Source organism: Stegastes partitus, unplaced genomic scaffold (genome assembly GCF_000690725.1).
Source record: "Stegastes partitus isolate 25-593 unplaced genomic scaffold, Stegastes_partitus-1.0.2 Scaffold961, whole genome shotgun sequence".
NCBI lineage: Eukaryota > Metazoa > Chordata > Actinopteri > Pomacentridae > Stegastes > Stegastes partitus.
In genome coordinates, this window is record NW_007578692.1 from 221,932 (window position 1) to 243,040 (window position 21,109).

Consider the following 21,109-nt stretch of genomic DNA (forward strand, 5'->3'; position numbering starts at 1 on the left):
CCGGTTGCTACGTCCATCTTTTATACAGTCTATGAGATGACCTACTGATGTAGTGTGTGTATGTAGACTGTTGTCCCAAAAAAAAACACTTGCCGAGGGGGAAAACTTGCCGATGGCCAGTCCACACCTGAGCAGGTGTGCGGTGTGGACTCTGTGTGGATGTTGAAGCTGCTTGGAAAGTTGTTGCGCTGCTCTTTATGGGATCAGACTGCTGCTTGAACTGAAAGAATACGGTAATATTTTCACTTGTTGCAAAGCCCTAAGCGGTGAAATAATCAACCGATTTAAACATTTTTACCGAGACAGAACTTGTCGTTTTTTTTGTCTTTCACAATCAAGTCTGTTATTTCCAAATCCACATTGGTGCAGGTGGCAGACTAGCAGTTCAGACCTCGGCATCTCCGATGGGATCTAGCGCTGAAGCTCCCCAGCCTGCACAGCCCTCCACCCACACCACGTTCAGGATTCATGGACGCGTAATCATATTTAACAATAGCGCCGGTTTACTTTTCTTTCCACCAGGAGCAGAATGTGAGCGCCCCGTAATTGCTTCCATACTCCCCCTGCACCGAACAAGTGTAAATACGTGCGAATGGCAGGTAGCGCCGGCTCCTCCTATACAAAACACAGGCTCCGACTGTAAACAGGATTTTTGTTTGAACCCCATGCACCCTCCACATCCCTCCTGACACCTAATATATAACGTGTGTGTGTGTGTGTGTGTGTGTGTGTGTGTGTGTCGGTCTCTCAGGAATGCTTTGAGAGGCTTGATGGATTTTACTCAGATCACAACTCCCTTTGCTAAGAAATAAACAAATATAATTGAATTATGATGCAAGGCACCTATGAATTTTACAACACACATTGGTCTTTCTTTTTTTTTTTTTATCAGTCTCAGGGCATGTTGCTGCTCTCTCTGAGGCCTTCGACAACATTAGTTCAGCTGGAAATAGCCGTCTCCTCTTTCCCAGAATTGCTGCCGTGGGTGGATGTTGAAAGCAGTTTGAAAAATAGCACCTCTCATTTCTTTGTCTTTCCTGAAACAGGACACTGAGCAGGAAAAAGTGTCGTCGTTAAGGAGGGTAACTGCTCGTGGAATGTGTACGCTTCAGCCTGAGCTCGAAACTGTTGCCGCAATTAACACAGCGCTGAAATTTTGTTTATTTGTCATTGGACGCTTTTGATTTCCTGTGCAGCTGCATTTTCATTCCAAAGAAAAACCCACATGCCTTTACCCCGCTACACTTTGGCAACTCAAGGTGTTTACCATGTTTGTGCGGCTAAAGTTTTTTTTTACATTTTTTTTAAATGTGACAAATCCGGTCCCAACTCGTGCTGGCACCAGGCACCAAGGACACAAACATATGTTTTAGAGGGTGGGATGGAAGAGTTGAATTCATGTCTCTGTGAGGAAAACAGACTCTCAGTGCTACTCAAGGTTACACACACAAAACAGGAGTCTCTTCATACAAATCCACTGCTACTTTAACAAGGTCATTCCCAAAATTACCTTAGAGTTATCTACCCACAACCTTCAGTGTCTTATTACCCCTGCACAATTACTCGGCTTGAGTTTTTAGCTGTAATTTGTCGTTTTCAGGCGTGGATGAAAAGAATAACAAACTGTATATGAATCGAGATGCATGATTATAACATAATTCAAGAAAATTGCCTTTGATTGCAGGGCACGGCCAAGTGTTTAATCATGTTTACCAGGCCATGCTGGACGGAGCTAGGGGGAAACATTAGAGGTCTAACTCCAAACTGACAAGTCTCTTTCAAGCTCTAAATTACAAGCATGTAAGCCAATGAGGTATTTCTCTAATCAGCGGCTTGGCTACATCAACTATTTTCTGAACTTTTGGGAACAATTTCTGCAAGTGCAGCAGGCGGTAAAAGGTCAGTATGGTGCAGTGCAATAGGGGCGCAGAAAAGAAGGTATGACAAGACTTTTTCTCATCACGTTCTGTTCCTAAACGGATAGTAAATTGCAAAATCCTGTTGTGTGTGCAGTATTAAAGTAGTTTCAGCGTTTTTTGATAAAGCTAATAAAAAAACTGTTACAGCTCCACGACGCTCTCCCAAAATAATGACACAGTTATTCACAATGCATCTTGCAGCTGGCACGCTCTCATAGGCAATTCTGAGGCAGTAAACACTAAAATTATTCACAAGATCTGGAGATCATCAGTAGCCATGTCTTCATATTTGAAGCTTATCTGCAGTGGTTTAAAAACGTGCTTTTGCGATACAAACCAAATTCTACTCTCCTGAAGTAAACCTGCAAACCTTGCCAAATCACATAAAATTTAACGGCAGAGATAAATACGAGATCGTGCTTCACAGGAGAGGACGAGGAGGTGTGTTTTTTTGAAGGTCTGTCCTTTTTTAAAGTTACTCAGCCAGTCCTCGCCTGGTTTCAAAGCCTTGAGTCTGCTCAGATTTCACAATATATCGGTCTGCTAATAGAGACAAGGTCTTTTTCCCTCAAGGTGTCTTAGTCCATAAAACCCACAATGCAAACACACAGAGGAGTTCAGCTAGACTGCTTTTAAATTAGTGCAATTTTCAAGAAATGATGTTAATATCGGACAATTATTGCCCCGTTCAGTGCCAATGCACAAAGTCGCATGAAGCGTATGCAATGAGGTGGAAAGTACAAGTGCTGAGGTGGGTGGACAGGGAAGAGTTCAACTTTAACACAAGCATTTGTGTCCTTGCACTAATCTGCAGTTAATGCTAGCCTCCTCTCAGCCATGCTAGCTGTGTGACTTGGGTAATGCTGGCTGGTTGGTTCACCACTTTGCTTCCAGAGTGAAATACCTCAACAACTACTGGGTGGATTGCAATAGAATTTCACAGGCATTCATGGTCCCCAGAGAATGGCTCAAAGTGACTTTTGTTCTGGAGCCACCAGTAGATCAGCGTTTCCAGTTGTCCAGTTAACTGCCTTGGCATTGGATTGGCACATATTACTGCACAGACCTTCATGGTCCCCAGAAGACGGTTCAAAAAAAGACATCCATGGTTTACAGACATCACGGCCGTCGTTCATCATGACTGTTAAATGGATCGTCATCAAATATCACAGACAGCTATGTTCTCCTCTGGGATCGCGCTTTCATCTAGTGCCAGTATCAGGTCTAAATTTTAATTTCACCAATATTTTTAAACTTGGGCTGCAAGGTGGCTCGGTGGTTAGCATCGTTGCCTCTCAGCTAGAAGGTCGCTGGTTCGTGTCCCGGTGAGGACACCCGGGATCTTTCTGCGTGGAGTTTGCATGTTCTCCCTGTGCAGCGTGGGTTCTCTCCGGGTTCTCTGGCTTCCTCCCACACAGTCCAAAAACATTTTGAGGTCAATTTGTGATTCTGTCTCTAAGTGTAGCCCTGTGATAGACTGGTGACCTGTCCAGGGTGTCCCCTGCCTTCATCCTGAGTCAGCCGGGATAGGCTCCAGCCCCCCATGACCCTAGTGAGGATTAAGCGGTATATAGATGATGGATGGATGGATTTTGAAACGTTCAATGCTAACGTGCTAATTGAGGAAACAGATACTGTCATTCAGTTCAAAGCAACACTGTAGCCAAGCACAGACTCCCTGAACCACTACCATGGAGTGTTCGGTCTTGATTACACTCACAGTTATACGATTACACTACTTCCTCGTCTGCCATAGTCCACTTGGAGGATTGTATTCCATACAAACACGGTAGGTTGCATCTTTCCTGCATACGTACAACTGCCGAGCGTGCACTCTGTTGCCCTTTGTAGCATCGTCACAGCACGGACCGTCTCCATTGGCACACATTTTGGGCTACATGGACACATGTGCGCTGACCCTCCTAGACTTTAAAAAAATCCCTGTAACCTTACACAAACCCTTAGACACTCACAAACATTATAAATCCTGGCCTAAGTCTTGTTTAACTGTAGCCAAGACCCTCCAACAATCTTATCCAGCTGCTTTAGGTGTCGAACCTTATCCAATGTTTATTTGGAAATATAATCTTTCTCAAACTTTAACTATGAGATTGCAACGTCCAAAAACGCAATCCAGAGTTCTACAGAATGGTCCGCTTTTTGGACCCATAGGAATTGTTTAGATTACACAAATTTGATAGAATCTATTTCAAATGCTTCCTCCACCATTTTAATGATCCGAATTCTGTCGTGAAAATTATAAAATTGCACAGTTGTTGTATTTTGGACACAATAATACAAATCAAGTGCTGCTAGCTTCATATCCAAACGTTTGTGGTCTCTTTAACAAACATGCCAATCAAAGCCTAATGGCAGCGTTCCCCTCAGCCCTGGCTAGGCCTCAGGTTTACCAAGCCAACATCCTCTAGCACCCAAGAACTCTGGCCATACACAGAGCCGTGGCTTACACCCCACGCCAAGGCCAGTCCAGCCCAGTCTAGCGCAGTCCAGCCCAAGGCCAGACTCACTGGGGAATTTCAACTGAATTCAATTTCACCTCTGGCCTCTGTCGCGGCAGCTTGAGCCGCGGCTACACAAAGGGCCAAGTTTCACATTGAACGTGAGAACCCCCTCATCTCCTGACCCCTATTACCATATGAATGGGCCAGAAAATGGAACGGAGAGCAAAGAGAGAGAGAGACAGGAGGGAGTGAGTCGAGGCGAAATGGCTCAGTTCAGAGCACTTTGTTAATTTCTCGCTCGCCGGGAGCAGGAATCTGTCTCTTCATGTCGCTCTCGGACAAACATACCTAACGGGTCACTCAGCGAGGATGCTATAGATGACCGCTGAATTCAAATGTGATTTTACAGGGAAGTCTCGCTCACTGTCAGGTTGAGGATTCTTAACCAAAAGTTTGTAACATTTCCAGTTGTAATCGACAGGAAACTACAGGAAAAACACCTCAATCTCAACAATCAGCAGCTCTTAGTCTGGTTAAATAGCCTCTGACCGGGTCGGCCTGACAGACGAGTGATGAGGGCACATGTCACATGGGCACAGATGCCCCGAGCAGTGAGTCCCTGGTTCAATTACAAGCTGGCTGGATCACTGTTACTAACTCTGACTCTCTTTGCCCACATTTACTGTCTGTTGCTGTCAAATAATGACATAAAAAAACCTCAAAAAAAATATATATAATCCTACTGACTGAGTCATCACAGCTCCTGAAAGGCTACAGGTTTTGTCCTTTCAGCATCTGTCAGCACTTTACCCGTGTCACACTTCTCTCTTAACGCCACTGACAAATGTGCAAAGAATATGTAGCCACAGCAACGGAGCTTTGATTTGGGCCTGGTGAAGTATGTTTATCTGCTCTTCTCTGGAATATTGGTTTGATAAAAGGCTTAATCATGGCCTGATATTAAAACAGACCTTTTATATATTTTTTATTCAAGATATGAATACAACCCAAAGACTGGGTTTCAACCAACATAACCGTGACAGTTTGGTTTAATCCATTTATTTATATTTCTTTGAAAACAGTTTTGTTTGTTTTATGCCACCAATTCATCGTTGTCCTTTTTTTTTTTTTAACCGATAGGAAGCTTGTTATTGTTAAACTTTGAACAAAGAAGTTGAAATGTTGTTTACTGGGTTATGAATATTTAATGTGAATGGGGATGATCGAGTTCATCGGGGCTTCGAAATCTATATAATATAGCCTTCAAGCTAAAGTCTTGTTTTCCTGTCAATATTACTGCGACTTTTTTTTTTTAAACACATAAAATGGCGAAAAGAGATTTTAAAAAAAAAAAAAAAAAAAAGTGAATACTGGCAGAAAATATCAATAACACAACAGCTTTAGAAAAAATGTTTGGTATTGCCCTTCCAGAGATTCCTATCAGTCAACATTTTTTTTTTAAAAGGAGTTTTTTATGTTTAGCAAACAGCTTTAATCCAAACACAGCATTTTATAGTCAGTGTCCTGCTTTAACCCTGCAGCACAGATGGAGGACAGAGGGAGAGGTGAAAGTCAAGGCGTGGGGAGAGCAGGTGTACGGATGAATAAAGGTGGCGGCGGCGGTGGCGGTGGTGGTGATAGTGGGGAGGGGGTTAGAGCAGAGGGGCTGTAAGCAGAGACCAGCACTGTGTGGAGCTGCAGCCACACCCAGAGAGCAACTCGCTAACCTCACGTACAGTTACAGTGAGAGCACAATCAGGATGAGGTAGTAAACAGGCTGCACACATGTAGAGAGTGAAACGTGTGCTGATGGTGGGTTTGGGGTTTTATAAGCCGAAAGAAAGGGAAAAACTATTTAATATGTTGAAGTTTCGAATCTGTCCGAGGTGAGGAGACGATGCGATTCTCAATACATGGCGCGTTGAAAGTGAAGCAGCCGGCACCGCTCATCTTTGTCCTTCAGCGTGAGGCCGCAGCTCGAGTGTGGCAGCCAGAGAGAGACACTTGATCTATAACTGAGATGAAAAGATAAGGGACAGACACCGATGGGAACAGCACGTCAACACCGCCAACACGCCATATGTTCTTATTATCTCCCATCCGCAAGACAAGACCGTCAAGTGCTTCCATTTCTACCCTGCAGTACCTCCTCTCAACTTTTTTTATTTACTCTGCTGAGCACTGCATTTATACACTTCTCGCGCTGAATGGGGATGTACGCAGCACAAAATCTCATCCAGCTAATGATCAAAATGAGCGTTAGGTTTTGAAGCAGCTGGGCTGGAACGGGATGAGCCGCAGTTAAACCCGTGACACGTTCAGGAAACAAAAAATCATCTTATGCACTTCTGTCTAGGAGAATTTCTATCATATATCCATCCATGTACGTGCAATAAGGAGCGTCTGACCGATGAAGCAATGTGTTTTCACTTCAGCTCACGGAGGCCAAAACCACAAATTTTCTGAAATTGTGAAAAAAAAAAAGTCACCGTCTTTTCGTAACAAGCGGAGAAATTTCTGGTTTTGCGAAATGATGACGACATTACAGCCACACCTAGTTAGGTTTTCACTCAGGTTTGGGTCAGGTTTTGGTTTGCATTTAATTAAGAAAAAATCCACATTTCGTTACAAATACATAAATTAAAACATTTCTCTCATTCTGATTCATTTTTCTCACTTTTACAGACTTGATTCTAACTCAAATAAATGCACAATTTAACAGCAAACAGCTCCGAGTCTGCACGGTTACACTAAAGACGAGTGTTTTTCTGGTTTTGCGTAATGCTGGCTACCGCCTGGAGGTCACACAGGACGCTGGGAAACAGAACGGGGCGACAAAATACCGGGTGTATGAAGATATTATATGAATATATTCAGCAGTGGATGTTGCGGCTATCTTTTTCTGCTGTTTCATTTCATAGGAGGCAAAGTCATTTAGGCGGCACAGTGAGTGATCAGAGCAAGCCAGACAGAGCTCTGCCTCTCCCCTCCTTCCTCCTCCCGCATCAGAGCCCGTGGTCATTATTGCCCTCCAGACTGCTTTTATCATCTCTATAAATCTCTGCCGGCTCAGACACGGTGTAATGAGGAGACCTGCGAGGCTGTCAACCTGCGACTCTCACCCCCACCGAGGCACAACGGAGAGAGGGGTATGAAGGGAAAAAAAAAAAAAGAAAAGGTGGAGGGAGGCTGGAGAGAGGCAGACAGAGATGAAGAAAGGGAGAGAGTTAAAAGAGGAGAGGGCAGGAGTGTCGGATCCACACACACACACACACACACACACACACGATCACACGGCCTCAACATTACATTCTGCTCAGAGGCTGGAGTCGGTGGAAGAATAATCATCTTTCAAATAAAAGCTTTCAGCGCTAAAAGAAACAATCTCCGACACTTTCATATAACTGTCTGTTTTCCTATAACCGCCTCTGCTTTGTTTACAATACACACAGCATACTTATCGAATCAAAGCTCGCAGATTGACGGCTGATTTCTGAGAAGCGTGGTATCAAAGTACGACAGCTAATTTGTTCTCAGGAGGGAGCCTTTTTTCTTTTTTTTCTTTTTTTTTTTGATAAATCACCAGCAAAAAAAAAAAAATACTTAAATTGGCGATTGTTTTTTAAAATGATGAATTCATACACTAAGCAGACTGGTTTTGTTTAGTCATTTGTACCCTTGGTTTCTTTCTTAGTATTCGGTTATTTGTACTGAATTCATTGCTTTTAATGTAACAGCTTGAAGTTTTGCTCTGTCTGTCACTTTTAGCTGCCACCGACTGTTTGGCTTTAATACAGTTTTTTTTTTTATCCTGGACTTGGATATCCTTGAAGTTTGGGCTGTAAAATACCCAAACATATTATCTTCTCCTAAAAAAAAAAATATCTTATCAGGTAATGATTTCAATTTCAAAGCTTTTTATGACTATATGACTCCTATGGATGTCAGCTAATAAAAACTGCTCCAGTGACACCTGATTGCAGCNTCAGTTGACTAACACTACCAGTTCTTAAAAGCTAGCGTAACCAGCAGCGTGACACAAACATTGGACAGAGATTTTTTGTTTTGTTTTGTTTTTCATTTAATTTTCTTCTGACTCTTTCTTGAGTTATGAAGTCTTCATTGAGATGTATACATGAATACTTTGAGAGAGCATGTCCCTCGCGTTCGTCTACACAGCATTCACCCCCATTCCCTGGAATAGCAAACTCAAAGCCAAAACGTTGGAACAAAACATAAGCTCTAAGGTAATGCAGTCCAAAACTCTCAATAACAAACTCCCGCAGTTCAAAAATGAGGACAATGTTGGTTTGTTCTGCGGACAAAACATCACACATTTTGAAGCAGCCATCCAGAGCTGTCAAGTCGGAGCGGTGGTGAGTGAAGCACTGGGGGGATGGAGGCAGAGAACTGCTCACATGCAACTCTCACATGACTAAATAAACACTGTGGTGCTCGGTCTCACACCAGCATTCAAGGATAAATGGATCCATCTCTCTCCATCATTCCCATGTCACTCTGCTGTCACATCTATCAGAGCTGATTTCTACTAGACTTCAGACGCTGGACCGGTCACCTCAGCCCGTCATGAATCTGAGTCCAGCTTGTGTATTAACTGACCAGACTTTAAAGCCCCTAGTGGAATATGAATGTTAACCTGAACTACATTTTAAGTATTGTACGTAGCCCACTAATATATTTTTGTACTCAATATTCAGTGGAGAATTTCAACGTCTTATGGTTCACCTTGACATCTTGTCAAACACTGAAATTGTTAACGTGGAAATGTTTTAATTTAGGGGGTTGGAGGAATGACAGATTTGGACTGGAAGTGAGTTAAGATACTGGAATGACAGGCATACGGTGAGGACAAGGGAGGGTTAAAGGGGTGTTTCATAGGTTTGGACGTGGTGGTGCTAAAGAAGTAGCTCACGTTGAGTTGCAGAAAGCCTTCAAAAGCTAAATGAATATATTATTTACTGGTAGAGCAGTTACACGAGCATTTATCATTGTAAAAAATAAGGTTGCGTCCCCTATAGCTCAGCTGTATGACCAGAAAAAAACCCAAAAAACTGCAACATGCATAGAAATCTGTAGGATCTATAAATGACAGCAACATGTGTTATATGTTAACACTTCATTTGGATTATGTATGTTGATTTTTTTCAAAAATTCTATATATAAATCTATGTCTACGTCCACAAGCAATGAAAATGGAGGTAAATCCATNCTCCAGCCCCCCATGACCCTAGTGAGGATTAAGCGGTATATAGATGATGGATGGATGGATTTTGAAACGTTCAATGCTAACGTGCTAATTGAGGAAACAGATACTGTCATTCAGTTCAAAGCAACACTGTAGCCAAGCACAGACTCCCTGAACCACTACCATGGAGTGTTCGGTCTTGATTACACTCACAGTTATACGATTACACTACTTCCTCGTCTGCCATAGTCCACTTGGAGGATTGTATTCCATACAAACACGGTAGGTTGCATCTTTCCTGCATACATACAACTGCCGAGCGTGCACTCTGTTGCCCTTTGTAGCATCGTCACAGCACGGACCGTCTCCATTGGCACACATTTTGGGCTACATGGACACATGTGCGCTGACCCTCCTAGACTTTAAAAAAATCCCTGTAACCTTACACAAACCCTTAGACACTCACAAACATTATAAATCCTGGCCTAAGTCTTGTTTAACTGTAGCCAAGACCCTCCAACAATCTTATCCAGCTGCTTTAGGTGTCGAACCTTATCCAATGTTTATTTGGTGTAACGAAATCTAATCTTTCTCAAACTTTAACTATGAGATTGCAACGTCCAAAAACGCAATCCAGAGTTCTACAGAATGGTCCGCTTTTTGGACCCATAGGAATTGTTTAGATTACACAAATTTGATAGAATCTATTTCAAATGCTTCCTCCACCATTTTAATGATCCGAATTCTGTCGTGAAAATTATAAAATTGCACAGTTGTTGTATTTTGGACACAATAATACAAATCAAGTGCTGCTAGCTTCATATCCAAACGTTTGTGGTCTCTTTAACAAACATGCCAATCAAAGCCTAATGGCAGCGTTCCCCTCAGCCCTGGCTAGGCCTCAGGTTTACCAAGCCAACATCCTCTAGCACCCAAGAACTCTGGCCATACACAGAGCCGTGGCTTACACCCCACGCCAAGGCCAGTCCAGCCCAGTCTAGCGCAGTCCAGCCCAAGGCCAGACTCACTGGGGAATTTCAACTGAATTCAATTTCACCTCTGGCCTCTGTCGCGGCAGCTTGAGCCGCGGCTACACAAAGGGCCAAGTTTCACATTGAACGTGAGAACCCCCTCATCTCCTGACCCCTATTACCATATGAATGGGCCAGAAAATGGAACGGAGAGCAAAGAGAGAGAGAGACAGGAGGGAGTGAGTCGAGGCGAAATGGCTCAGTTCAGAGCACTTTGTTAATTTCTCGCTCGCCGGGAGCAGGAATCTGTCTCTTCATGTCGCTCTCGGACAAACATACCTAACGGGTCACTCAGCGAGGATACTATAGATGACCGCTGAATTCAAATGTGATTTTACAGGGAAGTCTCGCTCACTGTCAGGTTGAGGATTCTTAACCAAAAGTTTGTAACATTTCCAGTTGTAATCGACAGGAAACTACAGGAAAAACACCTCAATCTCAACAATCAGCAGCTCTTAGTCTGGTTAAATAGCCTCTGACCGGGTCGGCCTGACAGACGAGTGATGAGGGCACATGTCACATGGGCACAGATGCCCCGAGCAGTGAGTCCCTGGTTCAATTACAAGCTGGCTGGATCACTGTTACTAACTCTGACTCTCTTTGCCCACATTTACTGTCTGTTGCTGTCAAATAATGACATAAAAAAACCTCAAAAAAAATATATATAATCCTACTGACTGAGTCATCACAGCTCCTGAAAGGCTACAGGTTTTGTCCTTTCAGCATCTGTCAGCACTTTACCCGTGTCACACTTCTCTCTTAACGCCACTGACAAATGTGCAAAGAATATGTAGCCACAGCAACGGAGCTTTGATTTGGGCCTGGTGAAGTATGTTTATCTGCTCTTCTCTGGAATATTGGTTTGATAAAAGGCTTAATCATGGCCTGATATTAAAACAGACCTTTTATATATTTTTTATTCAAGATATGAATACAACCCAAAGACTGGGTTTCAACCAACATAACCGTGACAGTTTGGTTTAATCCATTTATTTATATTTCTTTGAAAACAGTTTTGTTTGTTTTATGCCACCAATTCATCGTTGTCCTTTTTTTTTTTTTAACCGATAGGAAGCTTGTTATTGTTAAACTTTGAACAAAGAAGTTGAAATGTTGTTTACTGGGTTATGAATATTTAATGTGAATGGGGATGATCGAGTTCATCGGGGCTTCGAAATCTATATAATATAGCCTTCAAGCTAAAGTCTTGTTTTCCTGTCAATATTACTGCGACTTTTTTTTTTTAAACACATAAAATGGCGAAAAGAGATTTTAAAAAAAAAAAAAAAAAAAAGTGAATACTGGCAGAAAATATCAATAACACAACAGCTTTAGAAAAAATGTTTGGTATTGCCCTTCCAGAGATTCCTATCAGTCAACATTTTTTTTTTAAAAGGAGTTTTTTATGTTTAGCAAACAGCTTTAATCCAAACACAGCATTTTATAGTCAGTGTCCTGCTTTAACCCTGCAGCACAGATGGAGGACAGAGGGAGAGGTGAAAGTCAAGGCGTGGGGAGAGCAGGTGTACGGATGAATAAAGGTGGCGGCGGCGGTGGCGGTGGTGGTGATAGTGGGGAGGGGGTTAGAGCAGAGGGGCTGTAAGCAGAGACCAGCACTGTGTGGAGCTGCAGCCACACCCAGAGAGCAACTCGCTAACCTCACGTACAGTTACAGTGAGAGCACAATCAGGATGAGGTAGTAAACAGGCTGCACACATGTAGAGAGTGAAACGTGTGCTGATGGTGGGTTTGGGGTTTTATAAGCCGAAAGAAAGGGAAAAACTATTTAATATGTTGAAGTTTCGAATCTGTCCGAGGTGAGGAGACGATGCGATTCTCAATACATGGCGCGTTGAAAGTGAAGCAGCCGGCACCGCTCATCTTTGTCCTTCAGCGTGAGGCCGCAGCTCGAGTGTGGCAGCCAGAGAGAGACACTTGATCTATAACTGAGATGAAAAGATAAGGGACAGACACCGATGGGAACAGCACGTCAACACCGCCAACACGCCATATGTTCTTATTATCTCCCATCCGCAAGACAAGACCGTCAAGTGCTTCCATTTCTACCCTGCAGTACCTCCTCTCAACTTTTTTTATTTACTCTGCTGAGCACTGCATTTATACACTTCTCGCGCTGAATGGGGATGTACGCAGCACAAAATCTCATCCAGCTAATGATCAAAATGAGCGTTAGGTTTTGAAGCAGCTGGGCTGGAACGGGATGAGACGCAGTTAAACCCGTGACAGGTTCAGGAAACAAAAAATCATCTTATGCACTTCTGTCTAGGAGGATTTCTATCATATATCCATCCATGTACGTGCAATAAGGAGCGCCTGACCGATGAAGCAATGTGTTTTCACTTCAGCTCACGGAGGCCAAAACCACAAATTTTCTGAAATTGTGAAAAAAAAGTCACCGTCTTTTCGTAACAAGCTGAGAAATTTCTGGTTTTGCGAAATAATGACGACATTACAGCCACACCTAGTTAGGTTTTCACTCAGGTTTGGGTCAGGTTTTGGTTTGCATTTAATTAAGAAAAAATCCACATTTCGTTACAAATACATAAATTAAAACATTTCTCTCATTCTGATTCATTTTTCTCACTTTTACAGACTTGATTCTAACTCAAATAAATGCACAATTTAACAGCAAACAGCTCCGAGTCTGCACGGTTACACTAAAGACGAGTGTTTTTCTGGTTTTGCGTAATGCTGACTACCGCCTGGAGGTCACACAGGACGCTGGGAAACAGAACGGGGCGACAAAATACCGGGTGTATGAAGATATTATATGAATATATTCAGCAGTGGATGTTGCGGCTATCTTTTTCTGCTGTTTCATTTCATAGGAGGCAAAGTCATTTAGGCGGCACAGTGAGTGATCAGAGCAAGCCAGACAGAGCTCTGCCTCTCCCCTCCTTCCTCCTCCCGCATCAGAGCCCGTGGTCATTATTGCCCTCCAGACTGCTTTTATCATCTCTATAAATCTCTGCCGGCTCAGACACGGTGTAATGAGGAGACCTGCGAGGCTGTCAACCTGCGACTCTCACCCCCACCGAGGCACAACGGAGAGAGGGGTATGAAGGGAAAAAAAAAAAAAGAAAAGGTGGAGGGAGGCTGGAGAGAGGCAGACAGAGATGAAGAAAGGGAGAGAGTTAAAAGAGGAGAGGGCAGGAGTGTCGGATCCACACACACACACACACACACACACACACGATCACACGGCCTCAACATTACATTCTGCTCAGAGGCTGGAGTCGGTGGAAGAATAATCATCTTTCAAATAAAAGCTTTCAGCGCTAAAAGAAACAATCTCCGACACTTTCATATAACTGTCTGTTTTCCTATAACCGCCTCTGCTTTGTTTACAATACACACAGCATACTTATCGAATCAAAGCTCTCAGATTGACGGCTGATTTCTGAGAAGCGTGGTATCAAAGTACGACAGCTAATTTGTTCTCAGGAGGGAGCCTTTTTTCTTTTTTTTCTTTTTTTTTTTGATAAATCACCAGCAAAAAAAAAAAAATACTTAAATTGGCGATTGTTTTTTAAAATGATGAATTCATACACTAAGCAGACTGGTTTTGTTTAGTCATTTGTACCCTTGGTTTCTTTCTTAGTATTCGGTTATTTGTACTGAATTCATTGCTTTTAATGTAACAGCTTGAAGTTTTGCTCTGTCTGTCACTTTTAGCTGCCACCGACTGTTTGGCTTTAATACAGTTTTTTTTTTTATCCTGGACTTGGATATCCTTGAAGTTTGGGCTGTAAAATACCCAAACATATTATCTTCTCCTAAAAAAAAAAATATCTTATCAGGTAATGATTTCAATTTCAAAGCTTTTTATGACTATATGACTCCTATGGATGTCAGCTAATAAGCTAATAAAAACTGCTCCAGTGACACCTGATTGCAGCTCAACAGAGTCTGGCATTAAAAAAACAAAAAAAAACACTGGCTAAATATTATACAAGTGACAAATTCTAATTTAGAAATAGAAATTTAGAGGAATTTTCTCTGCAGACATAAATGCATTCATGTTTAAAAGTGCCATACTTGTGACTAAATAACAATATAAAGAGTGGATGAGCCAACTGATTCACTTTTTAATTTATTAATTGCATGATTAAAAGAATAATATCTGTATGTTGCAAAACTGGAATCGGTGCACAGCTCTGGACATGACGATGAGCCCACTGTGACCACTGTTGTGTGCCTTTTCCTTTGCAGTTCTCTGTGGAGCCACGCTGTGTTTTCTTCTTCAGGATGTATCAGCTGTTCTTGCTGATTCCAGGCCGGTTACCCTCTCACTGCACTCCTCTTTGTTATGGCTGCCTCCTCCTCATCTCACGGTTCTCTTTTTCTAGTTTAGATAAATTAGTTTGGATTATTATGTGCAGCTTGTACACACAGTGAACAGACTGTTTTCATTCAGCCATCTAATGTGACTTTTTTATTTATTAATTGCATTTTTAAGAGAAATAAATACTTTTTAAAAAATTTGTTTGTCTGTTTTTTGTTCCCCCCAAAAAGGTGCTTATTCTCATTTTAAATATCTGCCAGTCTCACAGCTGGAGATCATGATTTTTGTATTAATAACTTTTTAATATTGGCGTTACCGTCTCTCTTTGCTCACCATCACTGTTACTGGTCATGTTGCACCTCCACACCTTGCACTAAATCCTTGTAAATAACCACAGTTCTATGGTTCTTATTTAAACTTAGTTCTTCACTGCACAATATCTTTTGCTTCTGCTTTGCACTACTACAGTTATTTTTATTTTTTGGCTATTTGTATATTTTTATCTTGCACATTGTTCCTCACTGTGTATATTTATTGTAACCCACCAGAACAAACTCCTCGTATGGTACAAACTACACCTGGCAATAAATCTGATTCTGATGATTATAGTTTGGGGGACATCTGATTTTTGACCTGGAGCAGATCCAGTGTTGAGCATTGTTTCATTTTTGTTGTTGTTGTTTCTGTTTTGTTTTGTATTTTTTGATCAAATAGATTCTTTTCTAAATGTGCTACCTTGGCTCTGACATCTCTGCTGCCTCTCTCTGTCTCTGTGTTCTCACCTCTGATTGGTCACAAGTCACAAACAATAGTGTATCAACACACAGGAATAAATAAACATATGCAAAACATAAATAAACAAAGGCATGTTTTGTGTTTAGAGTTTTGTCATTTTTGATTTTTACTGCAAATATAAACCACTTCCAAATATCATTGATCAACCCCCTGAATAACCAACCTCCGCCACAGTTATTTATCATTTTTGTTTTGATTTTTGCGCTGCAGCCTTGTGGTAGATATGAAGAAAACAGCTCTGATCTGGCCTTATTTCTGGCATTATTTACATTTACATGTATTGATTTGGAGGCTTTTGCAACAGCAACACACCAATTAACACCGCCCTGGGCTCCTCCAGCTCCCAACTAAAGATTGTCATTTTTTTGAAGTCCAATTGATTTTTGTTTTTAATTTATTTTTATCTCGCTATGTGCTCCTGCTCTCTTCACCTACAGTTTCACCCAGTGCACCAAAAACAAATCCAGGAGAGCTACGTGCTGTGGCGAGGTGTGATAATAATCTGTGTTCCTAAAAACCTGCCTCATCCCTTTCAAAATGTACCCAAACTGACCTTGTATACCACGAAGAGGGTTTTTTTTTTTTTTTCCTTTCTTGGAACTGCACATCCACAGCAGCTGGTTGGTGAAACTGCTTGAGGGAAAAGCAACAAACAGCTCCTGAGAGATAGACCAGCGCTGACCTCAGTGACAGTGATGTGTTTTTTTTTTTTTTGTCTGCGTGTCAGAAAGAGAGAGACGGAGCAGCTAAAATTCTTCTACCTCTCCGCTCAGGGTGCTGTTTCAGATGTCGGACAGAGGAACCCTGCTGACGCCCGTGCAGCCAGTAAAGCAAACACGCTTGCTGACAGCTGATACATAGTACGGACTTTGACCCACGCTGAACCTCACAACAACAGCCCCGTCATCCAGCGTCAGCCCGGCGCTTCCTCGGTCCGGTCTGATGCCCTCCCACACTGTCAGGAGCCGTCTCCAAACCACCCACACTCGGTTATGTAAGGGGATAATCCTGTGCAGTCATTAAAATGATGCATGGCACTGGAGGTGTAGAGGCACATAACTATTTGATGCCTATGGTGAAATCAGTGCATTAATGTTTGATAATCATAATACCTCGCAGCAGATTAGACCTCCTTGCCAAAAGATAAAAAAAAATACTAAATCCTCTTCTCACTCAACCCTCTGCAACCTGGGCTGTATCTAAACTGAAGAGGAATATCTGAAGAGCTGCAACTCCTCTGACACTTTAATGACCCCTGCTTTTCCAGACTCCCTGGCTCTTTCTCAGACATCTCAATCACCTTCCTCTAAAAAAAAAAAAAAAAAACTCATTTCACATGAACACTCGCTGTGTGCCTCCTCCAACAGAAACAAAAAGGCAGCCTCTCCATCATCCGGCAAACCATAAGCTTGCCTTTATCTTCCCTCCCTCATTAAACTCTGAATAACTCAGCAGAGAGGCAGAAAGATGAGAGAGAAAAGTGATTGAATTCTGCTGGAGGAATAAAAGCCCCTTGAGGTTGCCATTTTGAATGTGTGCCATGTCGAACAGGCTGGATCCAGAGATGCCCGAGACAACGGAGCAGGGAAGAATAGTCTATAGACAGAGCTCCAGGCCGGCTGACCCACTGTAGATAATGTACCATGGATGTTGTGTCATTGTACTGAGAGGCTGGAGTCATGATGATGACCCATCACGACCTCAGAGGGAGGCGGAGGAAGGAGCTGTGAAAGGAAGGTCAGAGAGAAATCGTGGCTCCAAACTTGATGTCTCTATTCACAAGCTGCACTGGCAACCTGGTCGCACTGAATGCGGCCCAATTATTTCAATACACCAGCAATCCTGGGAAGGGGAAGACCGGAGAAAGGGGACACGAGAAAAGAAAAATGAGTTTGACATTCAGGCAGGCGGGCTGAGGGAGGTAACAAGTTCACGGCCCTTTCAGAAAACATGGCCGCCTGCTGTGTGATGGATCACGGAGCCTCAGATGGGACATCGGGGGTGGGACACGGGGAGGAACGCATGGGAACCCAGTCTCCCAGGAAGAAGGGAGTCATCCTGCTAGTTAAATAAATGAACTCCTGATGTTCTGATGTAAGCTGCTTCCACAGCTTCCCTGAGCCGCCCCATATGGAGCCACAATGCTGCTGCTGCTGCTGCTGCTAGGAAATGACAAGACCGACGCTTTTGACACCTCTGCGTACACAACAGTGCACTTATTGCATTTCATGTATCTATTCTTGAATACAGATGTCAAAATAGGGATAAGAAAAAATCCTGACAGACTTGAATGCTGCATTTACCATAAAGCAACTCAATAGGACCCTTTATTAAGCCTCGGCGCTCGTCTTTCAAACCTCGTGTGATGCATGTTTTGAAAAGCTCCTCCAGAGCCACAGAAAACATCGACGAGTGTTAACCGTGACGAGTAAATCGATCTGTGCATGCGCACATTGTTTAGGTTGAAAAATTTCTCCACAAAGGCGGTGACAAAGATCTCACAATATGACTCTATCATACTTAGCATTTTGAAAAGAGCGTGATGGTGTGAAAGGGGCTGTTTGTAGTGAAGGACCTACGAAGAATTATCAGCTGAATATGCAACTTCTCAGAGCTTCATACTGAATTTCAGCTCATTGTTTGCCTGCCTACGACTCCATTGTTCTGACTCACTCTCACCGATCTCATCGCATCATTTTCTGCTGGCAAAGACATAGTTAGAGACTAGCTGGTGAACACAGCAGAGAACTTAGCGGCTAAAGAGCAAGATGGGTTTTTTTCAGACACTGGAGGAGACCAAAGACGGAGCTAAAACGGGACGAGTGTTTGCGAAAATGCTCGCCATCCTGAGTTTTTGTTTCATTGCCCCCAAGTGGCCAAAAATTCAACTATAAAACACTTGTCTCATGATAACTGTGTTCAAAAAAGACTCACTTACATTTGACAGTAGCTCTGTTCGTGAAATCATCCGTTTTTGTCAAAGTAACGTTTCATCGATCATGAATGAACCTTGACGCTCAAAATGCATTTTACAAATGACCACTAGTGCACATTTTGGAGACGAGAATGTGTTTTTACTATTGGGTATTCTTGTGTTGTTTATTTTCAAAGAATTTTGTAAAAATTGCCACAAAATTGTAATAAAATATGGCTCAGGCATTTAACTACAAGGTGTAGCTGTTAAACCATCACAATGTAGAATAAATTATAAAATGGATTTTAAGTCACATAGGAAACAAAACATTGTCGTGCCAAGGAGACGGTACTATTAGAGACACATTTGTAACTATTAGAGATAGTTTTGTGAGTACGTATGAAACTGAGGGAGACTCCCACTGAAACCATTACAGGCAAGAGGATGAGCAGAGGGTCAGCTCCAGTATGTCTGGTATGATAGATATGAAGGCAACAGTCTCTACTACTGTAAATATATGAAGGTAGTGTTTGCTACTGGGTGGTGCATTTAATCCTAACAAACCCTACATTATTTCTATACATATTAGTTAGTTAGCAAACATACATTTTGAAAATATAATATCTGTAAAATATCCTTAAATACATAGTGTCATATTTGTAGCGTTAGTTTTGGGTTAGAAAATTATAATGTTTATTTTTCCAAATTTCCTGACATTTAAAAAATAAAAGAATCAATAATTTCAGTTGATTAAATGAAATTAAATCTAAAAAAAATGACAATTAGCAGATTAATCTATTAGAAATGTAACTATTAGGAGCTTCAGCACATTGTTTTGCCCAGTAGAAGAAAAAAACCTGACACAGAACGCCATCGACACACAGCAAATAAATGGAATACTAATAATTACTGCTGCTGCTAATAATAATACTGATTACAATAATTGGTTGTAAATGCAGAAGTCTCTCTCCTCTCTTCTGTACAGCTGTAGGATCTGTGCTGTGTCCCACTTTCACAGCTCAGGAATAATAAACGTGTCAACAACAAAGCCTCCTGGGAGGCCGCTGCTGACACTTGGTTGTCAGTGGCAAGGCATGCTGGGATAGCTAATGGGACGGGCCCTCAGGGGTGCCTCGGACCGAGGACGGCTGCAGACAGGTGAGCTGCCTGACAACCCTCAGAAATAATAATCAATGGTGGGCTCACGGTGGACTCAAAATTACAAACTCATCTCTTTAAGAAAACAACACACTGATTATTACTGTGGTTGTTATTATAATAAATAAAATTGTGAATCGGCCCTCGTGTTTAGGATGAAGCCCAGTCGCCATCATTTGAACAGAACACATTAAATCATGAAACAGAGCAAATTGCATTATTTTTAAAATATATTGCGAAAATCTGGGGGAATTCTCACTGTTAAAATTTAAAAAACGGCAATTTTGCAGTTTAAAAACACAACCAGAGCAACCACACCCCACATAATGAACACTTCTTTTTTTGTAACCTCATGCATCAGAACCAGAAAGTGCACCTGAGAGAAGTTCTGTCCAAAACGCATTCAAAAGTCCCTTCACAAAAACGTGCAAATGAATCACGTCGCTTGTACCTCCGCTGCAACTCAGCCACATGTGAGTGAGAGCGAGCAGCCAGCCTAACAGCAACGTCTCTGTGATTTCTCCCTTATCGTAACCACGTGGCCACGTTCGTCGAGCTTGTCCTCCCTCAGCACGTGTACGCATGTGAACATCTGAGCCGATCAACTAAAACAGTTCCCATATGTAGTGCTGAAGGGAGCAGCTGGAGTTTCAGTACTTTCACTGCGGTGTGGCTGACACCGGCTGCACGGTGCTGAGAGGAGACGCCGTACAGCCTGTCACTCACTCACTCACTCAGTCTTGTTAACACAAACTGCCCGTGAGTACCCACGCTATGTTTGAAACTCAGAAAACCAGCACATGTACATTTAAAAAAAAAAGAGAGAGAGAAGCACTGAATGTACGTTAAAGTAAGCAGGAGTTTTCAAGCACAAAAAAGCAAGTAAAGGAAAAGAGTTGTGGAGTGTTTCCTGGGCACTGACCTGGACAGCATAGCAAACACAACGCCGGTCAGCCTCTCATCTTGCTTCTCTCCTCACGTTTCACACTCCAGCTCCCTCCTGACTGCCTTTTGAAGTTGGTCTCTCCGCTCTTTCTGAGGTAAAAGTCGTTGGCAAGAGGAGGGAGTGAGGGAGAGGAAGAGGAAGATGGGGGTGAAGTCTTTCTCTCATGCCTTTTCTCCCTCCTCCTCCTCTTCTTCTTCTTCTTCTTCTTCTTGTTATTTTCTTTACTTCCCCCTTGTTGCATTTTGCACTAGCTGAAATTCAGCACCTCCTCTTGCTCTTCCATAGCAAAAAAAAATAAAAAATCTCTCCACACACTCACTACTGACAGAGGAGGGGAAGAATAACATTGCAAGAGAGAGAGAGAGAGAGGGA

General features: G+C 42.4%; 1 long non-coding RNA gene across 1 annotated transcript in view; it reads right to left on the bottom strand.

The window, feature by feature from the left end:
- Nucleotides 1-21,037, bottom strand: part of LOC103366634 (uncharacterized) — a 128,630-nt gene extending 107,593 nt beyond the window's left edge. Inside the window, exon 1 of the long non-coding RNA XR_520676.1 lies at nt 20,714-21,037. This is a non-coding gene — a long non-coding RNA (uncharacterized LOC103366634). The remainder of the gene's footprint in view (nt 1-20,713) is intronic.
- Between the last annotated feature and the right edge of the window lie 72 nt (nt 21,038-21,109).